Here is a 12,684-nt window from a genome sequence, read left to right on the forward strand (position 1 = left end):
CCCACCAATCCCCAGTCTCCCTTCCAGCCCTCCCCCCCCATCACAGCCAATCAGCACAGGAATGTGACCAGTCTTGCCCAGTCATCGCCCTCAGGCTGATCCGCCAATCAGCAACTAACGCTCCCCAAGGGCCTCCGCTCCCTTCCCAGCCTCGCTCAGGTATTAGCCAATCAACGTGGAGGCCGTCGCCCAGCCTTCCAATCGGGAGCGGCTCTGAGAAGCTCAGGTGACGTCCCCAGGCAGTGGTTCCGCCATCTTTGCTCCGGCCAGAGGCGCCAGGAAAAATGATGGCGGGCACGCCTAGGGGCGGGGCCGAGCGGAGGCGTGGCTCGGCGGGGTGCGTCATTTCCGTTTTCAGGTGGCCGCCGCCGGGAGCGGAGCGAGCCGGGGAGGACGGCGGCCGAAGCGGGCCTGGGCTGCGGCAGGAGAGCCGTGCGGCCGGGCCCGGGGCCATGGGTGAGGCGCGCTGAGCGGCCGCCGGGACCGGTGAGGGGGGCGCGGGTCCCCGGAGGGGGGCGCGGGACGGCGGGGGGTGAGTGCCCCCTCCCCTGGGGTTGTGCCCCCTCCCTGGCGGGGGGGCCCGGGGGCCGAGTGCCCCTTCCCTGGCGGGGGGGCCCGGGGGCCGAGTGCCCCCTCCCTGGCGGGGGGGGCCCGGGGGCCGAGTGCCCCCTCCCTGGCGGGGGGGCCCGGGGGCCGAGTGCCCCCTCCCTGGCGGGGGGGGCCCGGGGGCCGAGTGCTGCTGGACTGGGGCTCCCTTTCTGAGCCCAGCTGCTCTGGCTGGAAACGCTCTGTCACGCACGGCTGCTACCCCGTGGTACCCAGCAGTGGAGCAGGGCCGGGCCCCCCGCAGATGTGTCAGCCTCTCTCGTCCTGCAGGGATGGGGGCGTTTAGAACCCCTCCCGGGAGCTCCTGATGTTGAGGTGGTGTCCCGCTCTGCAAGCGTGTCCTCGTGCCTGAGGGGGCGCGTGCAGTTGTCAGAGCTCTCCCAATAGCCCTGGGAGCTTAACCTGCAAGCCCTGATGGTCAGGGCAACAGCAGTGACAATATGCGCACAGTGCTCCTGTGGCTGTAGTGCCGGGGATGCTGCCCAGCAAACTGGGTGGTGAAGCCCTGCACAAATGGTCATTGGAAGGACGAGGTGAGTGTTCTGCGGGGGTGGTGTAGCTGCTTTGGTCCCAGGATATTAGAGAGACAAAAGGGGCGAACGGCTGTTGGTGAGAGGGAGAAGTTTTCAGGCTTACACCTCAAAGGAGTTCCGTGTAAGCTGGAAGGCTGCTTTCTCTCTCTCACCGGCATGAGTTGGTCCAGTGAAATACATTAGCTCACCCATTTTGTGACTGTCAGGCAGACCCCTTCACAAGGGGCCTCCCTTTGCAGAGGGAGAGCTGGGCATTCGTCTTCTGCACCCCCAGCCTGGCTGCTTTGTTTCTGAGGTAGCAGGTTTATCATTATTTTTAGCCTGCTGGGCTAAATGCAGCATTTCTCAGTTTCTAATGATTTGCCCTGGCGGTTTCAGGTTTAACATGTAATATGGTTTAGGGTGTTCTCACCGCGTCATTACCCCCTTCAAATAGTGCCCGCCCTGTGACTAGCAGCATTGGTTTATTTATCTTGCCGTGTCCTGTAATCTTTACATAGAGTAGATGATAGAAACAAGAGTCAGCAAAGCCCTGTTATTAGTCATATAGTATTGCAGATGTGCAAACTGCTTTATGAGTATAAACATGCTGAGAAAGAAGTGCTGGCCCTGAAGAGGCTCAGTCTGAATGCATGAGTGGGTACCATGCAATGCATACAGTATCATCAGGGAGAGTATTATCTAGTGGTTTCAGTGGTCACTGGGACTTCTTGACTGCATCTGCTCTAGGGTAAATTGGTCATGTCATCTAACCTACACCACAGTTTATCCCTTTCCTGCAGCTGATGGGACTGCACTTCTGGAAGAATACAGATCTTAATTCTCCTAGTTAAAATAAGTCTGAGGCTCTGTTCTTAGTTCTGCCTCTGATTCACTGTGTCATTAGGAAAATCACCTTCTCGTGCATCTTTACTTTAGTCTGTAAAATGGTGGCAATGGTGTCTTTGTCCGGCAGGACGCTTGGGAGTCTTAATGAATATTTCCATTCTGCATTGAGCTCTTGATGGTAGGTGCTATAGAAGTGTAAACATATTGGGGATGGTCACTGTAGCTGGAATGTTTGGTGGAAAACTCTGATTTGGTTCAGCTGTTGTCATATCTTTCAAGGGTCAAAGAATCTGCCTCACTCTCTTGCTATTTTTAATGGCAGAAACTGAGTAATAGCTGGTTGTCTCTAAAACTTGCAATAACTGATTAAGGTGGCTGAGAGAGCCTGAAGGTTTTCTAGGATTCACAGTAGCTTTCACACAAGCTTAGAAAGCAGACACATTGAAAGCTATAGGAGAAAATAGTTAATTAATGCACATAATGAGGCTGCCTGGTATGCAAAGGTTGTTCGTACTTGAGATTAAGTATTAAATGGCCTTGAGATATGGAAGTGGTCTTGATTATGCAATTTTTCAGGGACTGCAACTCCAGTTGTTCAAGGTGCTGAACTTGTCTGTACTTCTGACCTGCTAAGGTGAGTTGGAAACATAAGTTTGCATGTGAACTCTTACAAGAATAAGTGTAGGAGCTGGGGGCTTGAAAGTTACTCTCACCATTTACAACTAGACTCCAGATTTAAATGCTGATATGGTTCCAACTAGTACTTGAGTTTCTTCTGTGCTGGTCATTAGTGGTAATTTGCTCTGGTCTGTGAATGTAGAGGCTGTTCAGGAAGGCCTGGAACACTCCCAGGGTTCTCCATCCTGGCAGGAGCAGCACCTTTTCCCCCCACCCCACCATTTAGTTGGTTAAGCAGCTAACTAATTAAACAGGATTTTACATCCCTAATGTGAAGTAGTAGTAGTACTAAGTGTTCCTTTCTGGAGTTGGTGGGCAGAAAAACCCATAGACACTTACAGAGAAAGGAAAGAATCAAATGAGAGTTTTCCTTAATGTGTGTGACTGCTTTGATGCTTCTCTGTAAATAATGCTTTGACCTGAGCATCCTGAAAACTGTCTGACTTTTTTTTTCTTCATAAGTAGAGTAGGTGCAAGTTTACAGTGAAGAATTTCAGGGAAAATGTGTGACTCTTAAACTGGGTGCTAACTTTAAATGAAGTTTTACTCTGAACAGAAATGACTTTGAGAACATCAACAACCTCTGAGTAAAGGTTTCCCTCGAACCCAACAATGGAATTGTAACATCCTGACTCTCTCAAGATCCCTTACTGACTTGATAGTTAAGAAAAGTGACTTCATGCTCCCATTCAAAATTACAGTACTCTAAAGATGTCGTCTTTCTCACTAGGCAACTGAATCTCAGAGAGATTGCTGGTCTTGCACAGGTATTTGTGGTGTGGAAGCCAGTGTCCTGTTAACTCATTTCTTAAGGGTGTGTTCAAAGGTAGGAGCAGGTAGATAGTTATTGGACTAAATCATAAATCTACAGAAGTGCAACTGCATGCACATCAGCCTCTGTAAAGCGCCTAGGGTGGTTGTAGAATCTCCATCACTGTAGATATTTAAGAGCAGGTTAGATCAATATTGAACAGGTGGTGCTTGGTCCTGCCATGAGGGAACTGGCCATGATGGCCTCTTGAGGTCCCTTCCAGTTCTAGTATTCTGTGGTTTGCCCACTTGCCCCATTGCTTTGTCCACATTTGGGCAGAGAGGTAAGCTCCCTGCCTTCCACAGAGAGAAACTTGCCAGCCCTGCATAGCTTGCATACTTTCCACAAGGAACAGCTCTAAAATAGGCTTATTCAGTAGCAGGCTTGTGCGCTCATGGGGGCACTTGGAAAAGCACCTTTTTCTGTCTTGAGTAACGTGAAGTGCATGTGTGGGACTGAAGGGCAGGTTACCTCCTTAGTTCTGGGTGCACACAGTGTGGTGGTGTGTGTACACTGAATTGCTGACATGGATCTGTACACAGGTGTACAATGTCCACTCTTTTCCAGGACCCAAGTTGTTGTGCCAGATATTACCTGGAACAACCTGCACCTTGTTTGTGCAAGTCTGAGCTGCCTCTGCTAATTGATCCTGGGGATTTCTGAGAGCCTTCCCAGAAGAGAACAGCCCAGTGCCATTCAGTCATAACTAACTGGTTCTTGTCTAAGATACAGCTGTGTTATGCTGAGGTACAGTGCAGGTCCTAGGAAAAGTAATGTATCTATGTACATGCACACCATTCGATTTCTTATTCTCATGAGTCCCTCCATGGGATATGACTGACTGAAATGAGACTAATGAAATTCCCAAATTCTTCATTTTTGGTCTTTTCATGCATTTCATTGTGGGTGTAACATTAATGTTGCTTTAGTTTGCTAGATACAACCTACTCATTGGTGTAGCAGAGTAGCACGCTGTGAGTATGCTGAGGGAACAAACAGTTCATGTTCAGCCCTATTTGTTTTCTTTCAGTCAGTGTTTAGCAATTTCTTCTCTTCCCTTTTCAGACCCCAGCAATGAATGAGAAGGAAATCTTACATACCCAGCACACTTGTTTTGAGTTGAGGTTGACTGTCCCAAGATAAGAACTGCTTAAGCAATAAAAAGCGCTTTACAAATGGGGATAGCGACTTGTAAAAGCTGAGTTATTGCGGTTATGCAGCTGTTCCCTTCATTCACTTGAACAAGGTAACCGAGAACCCATTTGACTTTGATCTACCTGGGACCTTGTCATTTTGCTGTGTAATTTACTTGTGGCTTTTAATAGTGAAACTTAAGTTCATACTTCACTGCTGCAATGTACAAAATACCAGTTTTAAATTTGTCATTGGGACACACCCACAGGGTCCCTTCTGTGCTCACGTGTTCAGACATGGCAAGAGAGCATGTGAAAGAGACTTTTTTTATGAATATAATGATTCCTTGAGTGCTGAAAGCAGGTTAGGAAGCTGCATTTCTTGGTGCTGTGATTGATCTCTTGTGCAGGAAAAGTACAGAGTCCTGAACTCAGGACTCGGCAGCACAAAAAACACAATAAATTTTTCATTTACTTTTCAAAAGCATTTATTTGGCGAGTTACATTGAGCTGTTTTCAGAATTTTTAACATTGTGCTATCATGGCTGAGGCTTAAAAATTAGACTCAGTGTACATTGCCACTTTTGTACGTTGCCTAAAATTATTCTTGGCACCTCATAGGACAAATCAGACACAACTCCTACTCAGGAGAGACTGTATTCTAATTTCAGATATTGTGGGCGTCACATCATTGGGGAGGAGGTCAGAAGAACCTCAGCAACAGGTAACACATAGTGGAGCCAAAGCTCTACTTACTGAATGAATGAATTCAGTGGCTTCGACTGCTCTCTTGGCAGAATCACAGTAAGATTAGGCCGTGAGAGGGATTTAAATAAGCAGAGACTAGTGCTGGACAGAGCAGCTCAGTGAGGATGTCCCTGTGCGTAGGGAGGAGAAGAATAAGCATAGTCAGGCTCAAGGAGAGGCCAGAGGGCAGGCAAAGACAAGCTTCCGGAACCAGAACTCTGATGTCTGGCCCTTGTCTACACCAGGGAAACTCCAGTGCAGTTACTGGTGCAATTCTGCCAGTGGTAGCTGTAGTCAAGAAAGCGTGCAGGTCTCTCAACTCTCTCTAGCCAAATCCTGGCTGCACTGCAGCATCCACCATGGCAATGATTGGTGGAGAATTACAGGTCTGCATTTTCGTTGTAGGCAGGTACGAGCTCTGCACTGGCACCTCAGCCAGATCTGTAACACGCCCAGTTCTGTCTGTGTCATACTCATGTTGAGTGGTTTCTCCCTGTATCAGAATCTCTAGCTACAAGCATCTGGCGGGCTGTTTTTCCGAAAACTGCCTCTACGCTGGCAGGTGTCTGATGTGTCAGGTGTTGCATGGTTGTGTTCATTTTGTTCAGAGATAGTGTGGTGAAAAGGGTTCTGCCTCAAACTAGTCGAAATGACACTTTAATTGTGGAGCCACTATGAGCCTCCTTATAAAGAGTGAACATTTCTCTCCTTCCAGGACCGCGTTACATGGAATATTGGTCTTGTAGAGCTCCGCAGCCGAGCCCTTTCTCTTCCAGCCTGGCTGACGATAGGCTGTGCGCGTTGTAGTAGGAGCCGTGCCCCTGGTCAGGTTCGGTTGTGGAATGTGCCCTTGCAGGTGCTGTGCAAATCTCGTGATTTTTACTGAGTTTAACTGAATAAGTCCTTGAGCAAGTGTTCACGCTCCTGTCAAACCATTTCTAATGGGAGAATTTTTTCCTGGAAATGTAACAGAGGCAGCTAGTTGTAATAAAGTTTGAGCCTGTCCTCCTACAATGCATCTATAATCTGTCTCACCAACACAAGGAGTCTGGTGACACCTTAGAGACTAGCCATTTTATTACCGCATAGACTTTTGTGAGTTGCAGCATGTTTCAGCGGATGCATGAAGTAAAGGAAACTGATGGCAAGGATACAAAGTGTTGCATCAGAGCTAATTTAATCAGCGTGGATGTGGCCCACTTCCAACAGTGAGAAGAAGTTGAGAATACCTAAAGGGGGAAAACTATTGTAATGAGAGAGCCATTCCCAATCTCTATACAGACCCTTTCTGATAGTGTCCGATTTGCATATGAATTCTAGCTCAGATGTTCATGTTGCAGTCTGGTTTTGAAGGGTTTTTTGTTCGTGAATGGCAACTTTTAAGTCTATAACTTTAGTCTCCCTAGACATACAATGTTCTTCCACTGGTTTTTGTGTGTTCTTCTTGGTGTCTGATTTTTACGTCCATTTCATCTGTTGTGCAGAGGTTAGTCTGGTTAGTCCAGTGTCCATGACAGAAGGGCATTGCTGGCACATAATGCCATATATCACATTAGTAGGTGTCCAGAAGTATGAGCCTTTTGATAGTATGATATGGTTAGGTCCTATAATGGCATCACAAGGGCAGATGTGTGGACAGAGTTGGCAACAGGGTTGTTGCAGGGGTTGTTTCCTGAGTTAGTGCTTCTGTTGTGCGGCATGTGGTTGGTGAGTGTCTGTTTCAGGCTCAGGGGCTGTCAGTGAGGACTAGCCTGTCTCCCATGAGAAATGATCACCTGGGACAGGTTGTAGATCCTTAATGTTTTGGAGAGGTTTAAGCTGGGGGGGCTCGGTGTTGTGGTGCGCTGTTGCGTGTGTGGATTTGTTGCGTCTGTCTTGTAGTAGATGACTTATGGGTTGCCACCTGACTCTTGTCAGTCTGTCTTCATTTCCCAGATGGGTACTGTAGTTTTAAGAATGGGTGATTGATATATCCTATAGGGGTATGGCTATACTTACCATAAGATCACCATGCCGCCGTCCATCTTCTGGAGTTCAACTTTGCTGTGTGTGTTAAGACGTAGCAAAATTGATCTCCCTGGGCTCAGCCGTTTCCCTTGTACTCCACGCCATTGCATGCAAGCCTGAAGGGCCCCGATCTACACTAGGGCAGAAAGTCCATTCAGATGCATCAATTCTGATATGCTAATAGCATATCTGAGAATGACTTTGTTCCCTGGAGTGGATCTAGCCTAAGTGTTCAACTCTGTCTGAGCGATTGGCTGGAGGCAGGTGATTGTGTGGTGTGTGGATCAAAACTGGCGGCATGTAGGGAAGTTTGAGTGGTCAGTAGTTTTCCAGTGTAGTTTTTTGGTGTTTGTGGGCCACATCCACCACTGTTTGATTTAGCTCTGATGTGCCACTCCCTTCCCTGTCTGACCATCTGTTTCTTTTTCTTTCACATCATGCTTTTGATCAAGTGAGTTGCGACTCCTGAAGGCTTTTGCCATAATAAAGTTATTGGTCTTTACGGTGCCACTGAACACCTTTCTGGCTTTGGTGAAACAGACTATCACAGCTCCCTCTGAAACCTGGCTTGTGAATGAAAATAACAAATTATCCTAAACAATGGGAAGGAAGATTGCATCCACCACTGGAAAACATCACTGATCAAAATAAAGTGCAAAGGGAGCCAGGAGCAGAGGTGTTCCTCTGCAGAGAGGATTCTTTGTCCTATGGCTAATTACAAAACTGGAATCGCATAGTCATTTGATCTGAGAAATCAGTGATCTCTAGGTTAGGTCAGGAAGGCAAAAGGAGCTCAAACTTATGTCTCTGTGTAAACAGAACTAGGGGCAGCTTCTGGCACATTCTCCTTTTGAAGAAGTCTGCATGAATTCCTGTTTAGCAAACAGTCCCTGAGCACTGGTGGTCATTAGGATGCAGGAAGTATTTTCCGCATTTTTGTAGTACTAACGCTACATCCTTTCATTGTTTCTCTGTCTCATCCGCACTAATTATTTGGTTACATAAACATACTGTTTAAAAGGGCCATCATCATCATCATCATCATCATCATCATCATCGGCTGCTTTTTAGCCTTAGGATGTTGTGGCATCCTTTCCATTCACAGACCACACAAAGGTGAGCCTTGTAGGTTATTAGCTTCTGTTTGAGTAAGGGTGACCTATTGATTTCCGCTGCCCTGTCCTTTTGGTCTAAATAAGCCTTTTACTGTTTGTGTTGGCAGAGGAGACTTGGGGATGCTCTGTATTTTCTAAATAATATCACATTCCTGTTGGGTGTATTCTCTCTTTCGAGGCTGATGCTAGGATTGCTTAAGTTCTACCCACATCTTAGTTCGTTGTAAGGAACGTCCTTCTGTGAGTTGTAATCCAGTTGTGAATTCCGTGGGTTTCTGGTGCGGTGTCAAGCATGCTGTCGTGTAAAAGACTGCATTTGTCCAGTTATACCACATAGGGACCATGTCTTTTCTACCCAGTATATTACATCCCTTGTTGAAAGCACCAATAGCACCTCACTGCAAAGAATAAAAATGTCAGCATGCATATGAGTCATACAGTAATGTTCTGTGTATGCAAAGGAAGCTGTTCTGCAGCTAATTTGTGGAATGCTGCATGTGCAGAGTAACTTAAGTAAAAGAAAATCCAGTGTAATAAACATCTTACATGATGGATGCATTTTTAAACAAATATCACAATAGCTTTATACAAGTTCAGTCTGAGTTGCAGCCTCTGAGTAAGAGAGATGCCAGGCATGGAGTTCCTAGATAAACAGCAATGTCTGTCCTTCCCAGGAAGCTGCAGGAAATTCATTTGTAAGTGCTCCTGCTGCATGGACCATGTCCGGGTAGGTTTTCCTCCTAATCTAGCTTGTAGGCCCTGGCAGCAAGCATGTTTCAAATGGATTAGAAACATGGATTCTCAATATGTTTGGTCTGTCTCTAGCACTGACAAGGTGAGCTTTCTAGCTAAAAAAGGGTGGTGTAAAGTCACCAGGTCCTCTAAGCCCAATGAAAAAGTTTCCCTCCCACTCCTGCTGACAGCCCTTCACATTCTCTTCTCTTTCACATTCTTCTGTAGGCTTTAAATCAGGAGGGGGAAAAATTACTTTTCAGTTTCATACTAAAGTTTTCTTCTAATCATTCAGTTAGGGGAGGAGCCGGAACCAGCCTGCTGATTTCCAACGACATTAGGCAAAACTTCCTGAGTCTGCTCCCTCCTCAAACCATGTTTCTATAGAAGGCTTTGTTCCTCCACAAGGGCTTTCAGATCCATACACAGGTTCTTTGTGTGTGACAGTGGTGCTTTTGAATTACTGAACTGTCTTAGACTGTGGGCTCTTTGAATTTGAACGGGTGGGTTTTCATTTCATGTCATTTTGTTTTCTGTATAGAATTGCTACATTTCCAAAGGTTTACTAGTATTTCAGTTGATTAAAAATGAGTGTTTGTATAAACTGAGTCAGTGACGCCAATCCCCCTGAGAGGAACTAAATTGATCTGTGCTTTGTTCTGAAAGATCTCTACTTCACTTTCTACCCTCTGCACTTATCCTTCTTGTAGGGAAAAGGAGTCTCCATTGCAGAACTCTTCCTTTGCACCCACAGAATAGTTGAGACATTTGCATTAATTGTTTGGACGCAACATGAACGGGAGAAAGGAAGAGTCCTGATTTGTTTGTCGGGGGGGTGGGAGTGAGCTGCTGCATTGACCTCTGGCATCCCAATGTCGAGTTGCAACCTCCTTGGCGTATCATGCTTAATTCATATTTTGAATCTGTCCTACAATGCTTCCCTTAGCCAAAAGCCAGAGCCTCTTGCTCATCTCAAGTCCGGTTAGTTTTGAGCATCCAGGCTTCTATGAAGGTTGGTTAAATCGATGGCTGAATGCTGTATGAGGAAGAGCTGGGTGGGGATCCGTGTCTCAAAAGTTCCACAGTTCTTTTCAAAGAAGTAGCTCATGAAGACACAGGAAAATGCTTTTCTGAGATAATCTTAACTTATTACGCAGCTGCCAAATGGTAAGTCAAGTCATACTCGAGGATTTACAGTGTTAAACTAGAGTAAATGCTTAAATCATTCATTTGCATTGACACTCATATACAGTGTAACTTCTCGTCCACGCACCAAGTTTAAAAGACATCGAATAACCTTGATTAAATAGAAATGAATTTTAGCAGGTAATCGGTTAGAGGCAAACAAGTATATTTTGGCCTGTTCTTTTGACTAACATGCCATCTTTGGCTTTTACTGAAATTTAAACAGCAAAAACTGACACTGAGGCTTGTCTGAGTAGGTATCTGATAGCGGATTGGAGGAAGCAAGCCAAACAGGAACCTTTGTGTTAACTCTTGTAACTTGTGTTGGAAATAGCCAGTTGGTTTTGGTCTTATTTTCAAGAGAACCTAAGTATGCATTGCTGCACGTTAACAAGTGCCCAAAATGCTGTCCAGACAGAGAAGCCAGCAAGGTAAGATGCATTGCAAATGGCTGGATCTTATGTAGTTCACCTCTTAAGCTGCTGAACTCTGCAAGAAGATACTAATGTGGTTTCCCCTTCTATGACTAAACAGGTCTGAGGGCCTTTGTGCTGTCCCTTGGTACACAAAAAAGCAAAACTGGTAATGCCATCCGAAGGAAACAGGGGATCCTGCAGGGGAATCAGTTACATGCCACTGAAATGCCATTTGCTCCACTGGGAATCAAAATATGGGGTCCTTGTCTTCCTGATCCAATGGGTGTTGGGAGAGCCTCACACTCAAGCTTTACTTTGGCCACTCCTGGCAGCAGCGACTGTCTGTGTCCAGTATTCTGTGCCCAGATTGGTGTGTGCGAAGTGGGGGGAAGGCAGGGCGCAGTAGCATCAACTGCTGGGTCTCAGGCTCATCCAGCTCATTAAAATGTTGAAATCTGTTCCTGTTTTTTGTTTGTGTATTCACATTTCTATACTAAGAAAACTTTTACATCCTACAGACTTATTTTCTTGTGCTGTTTTGGATTGCATTAGATGGGTTGGAGGAGGGGCTGCTAATTACAGGGACAAAAAGTGGGACCCTGACATAAAAAGTTTGCTCCCCTCTGCGCTAGATGGAGGGTGCCTTGAATGTGAGGAAAAGATTGATAATCCATGGTCGTCTGGAGGAAGCTTTGAACTGCTAACTGCATAGCAGCCAGAGCGGTGGCAATGAGCAAAAAAATGTTTGGCAGTTTCTGCTGGCATCTCTTCCTTTCTGTGTCTTTAGCTGACGCTTCAGGTTGGATGACAAATTGTAGCCACCAGGAGTCTCTGGGGGAAAATGATTCATTTGTCCTGTGCACATGGTTAAATTAGCAGTCTGGGAACTGCACTGGCAACTCTTTGCCTATGTTTTGCCTGCAGTGTTTCCATCTTAGAAACAGTACTAAAGTCCCAGGCACTTCAGTGATCTCTTCAGCACAGCAAAAACATACCAGGATGAGAATATTCAGCAGTTCAGCTTAGAATTGTTTCTGGAGGTATCTGCTGTCCTGAAGGCTGCTACTTGCTGCCAATAAAGCTTGGGGACTCTTTCAGCTCTCTGGAGGGGGTGTTAAATAGCATACAAGACCCACAGTTTGGTTTTGGGATGCTAGATGCAAAACCAATGAAGCAAGTTTTAGTTGGAATTCTAAACCCACAGTGAACTTTTGTAGTAAGAAGCAGCCTTTACCTGTAGCAACATGCAGCCGAACTCTAGGTCCAAAATAAGACTGCAGTTTTTACTGCCTTGCCTTAAATTCCAGCAAATTCAGATCTCCTTTGGTCTTTTTTCCTGCTTTTGTCAGCTGCTTTCAGGCATTTAGAAGTTATGACAATGCAGATCTTCCTAGGATGATGGCTTTCTAGGTCTCCATTCTTCTATGGTGAGACTAAGCATGGCTGGGCCATCAAAATGCCTTTCCAGGGCAAAGTATTTCCAGGTGGCTTTTCCAGAATTCTTAGCTGTTCACATCTAACTTTGGCTCTTGGTTTAGTAAACTAGGATTGAATCCTGTGCTATTACAATGGATCTCTTTTGGCTTCTGAGGGTGGGAATGAAACGCAGCTATCTAGCACTGCATGAGTCTGTCTGCAGACATTGTTGCAGAAGTCCATGTGTGGTTCTTTAGCCTTATGACGAAGAAGAAAGACTTGGATTTTCTTTTAAAGCAAGTGTAGATTTTAGAGCATGATTGTGTTAGTCTTGAACAATTGTGCTGCACTTTGCATGGTTGCATAATTACATTGTACACAGGGCCTCTAACTATTACTGTTCATTAACTTTTTGGTTTGCAGTCCATTGTGCTTTCTTCAGGCAGGAAATCCTTGCATGACACACTAATCCTCAGA

The 12,684-nt window shown here is 45.9% G+C and overlaps 1 protein-coding gene across 5 annotated transcripts in view; it reads left to right on the top strand.

Moving 5' to 3' along the window:
• Positions 1-364: 364 nt before the first annotated feature.
• The window catches only part of STK40 (serine/threonine kinase 40), a 41,021-nt gene continuing 28,701 nt past the window's right edge, over positions 365-12,684 (top strand). For 3 of the 5 annotated variants that reach the window (XR_012642446.1, XM_074976371.1, XM_074976374.1), the window contains exon 1: positions 365-486. The gene's annotated coding sequence lies outside the window, so the exon portion shown is untranslated. Of the gene's footprint in view, positions 487-2,543; positions 2,602-12,684 lie in introns of all 5 variants that reach the window. The other 2 variants (XM_074976373.1, XM_074976372.1) reach the window with 2 other exon arrangements.

The sequence above is a fragment of the Carettochelys insculpta genome, chromosome 24 (genome assembly GCF_033958435.1).
Source record: "Carettochelys insculpta isolate YL-2023 chromosome 24, ASM3395843v1, whole genome shotgun sequence".
In the NCBI taxonomy this organism is placed as follows: domain Eukaryota; kingdom Metazoa; phylum Chordata; order Testudines; family Carettochelyidae; genus Carettochelys; species Carettochelys insculpta.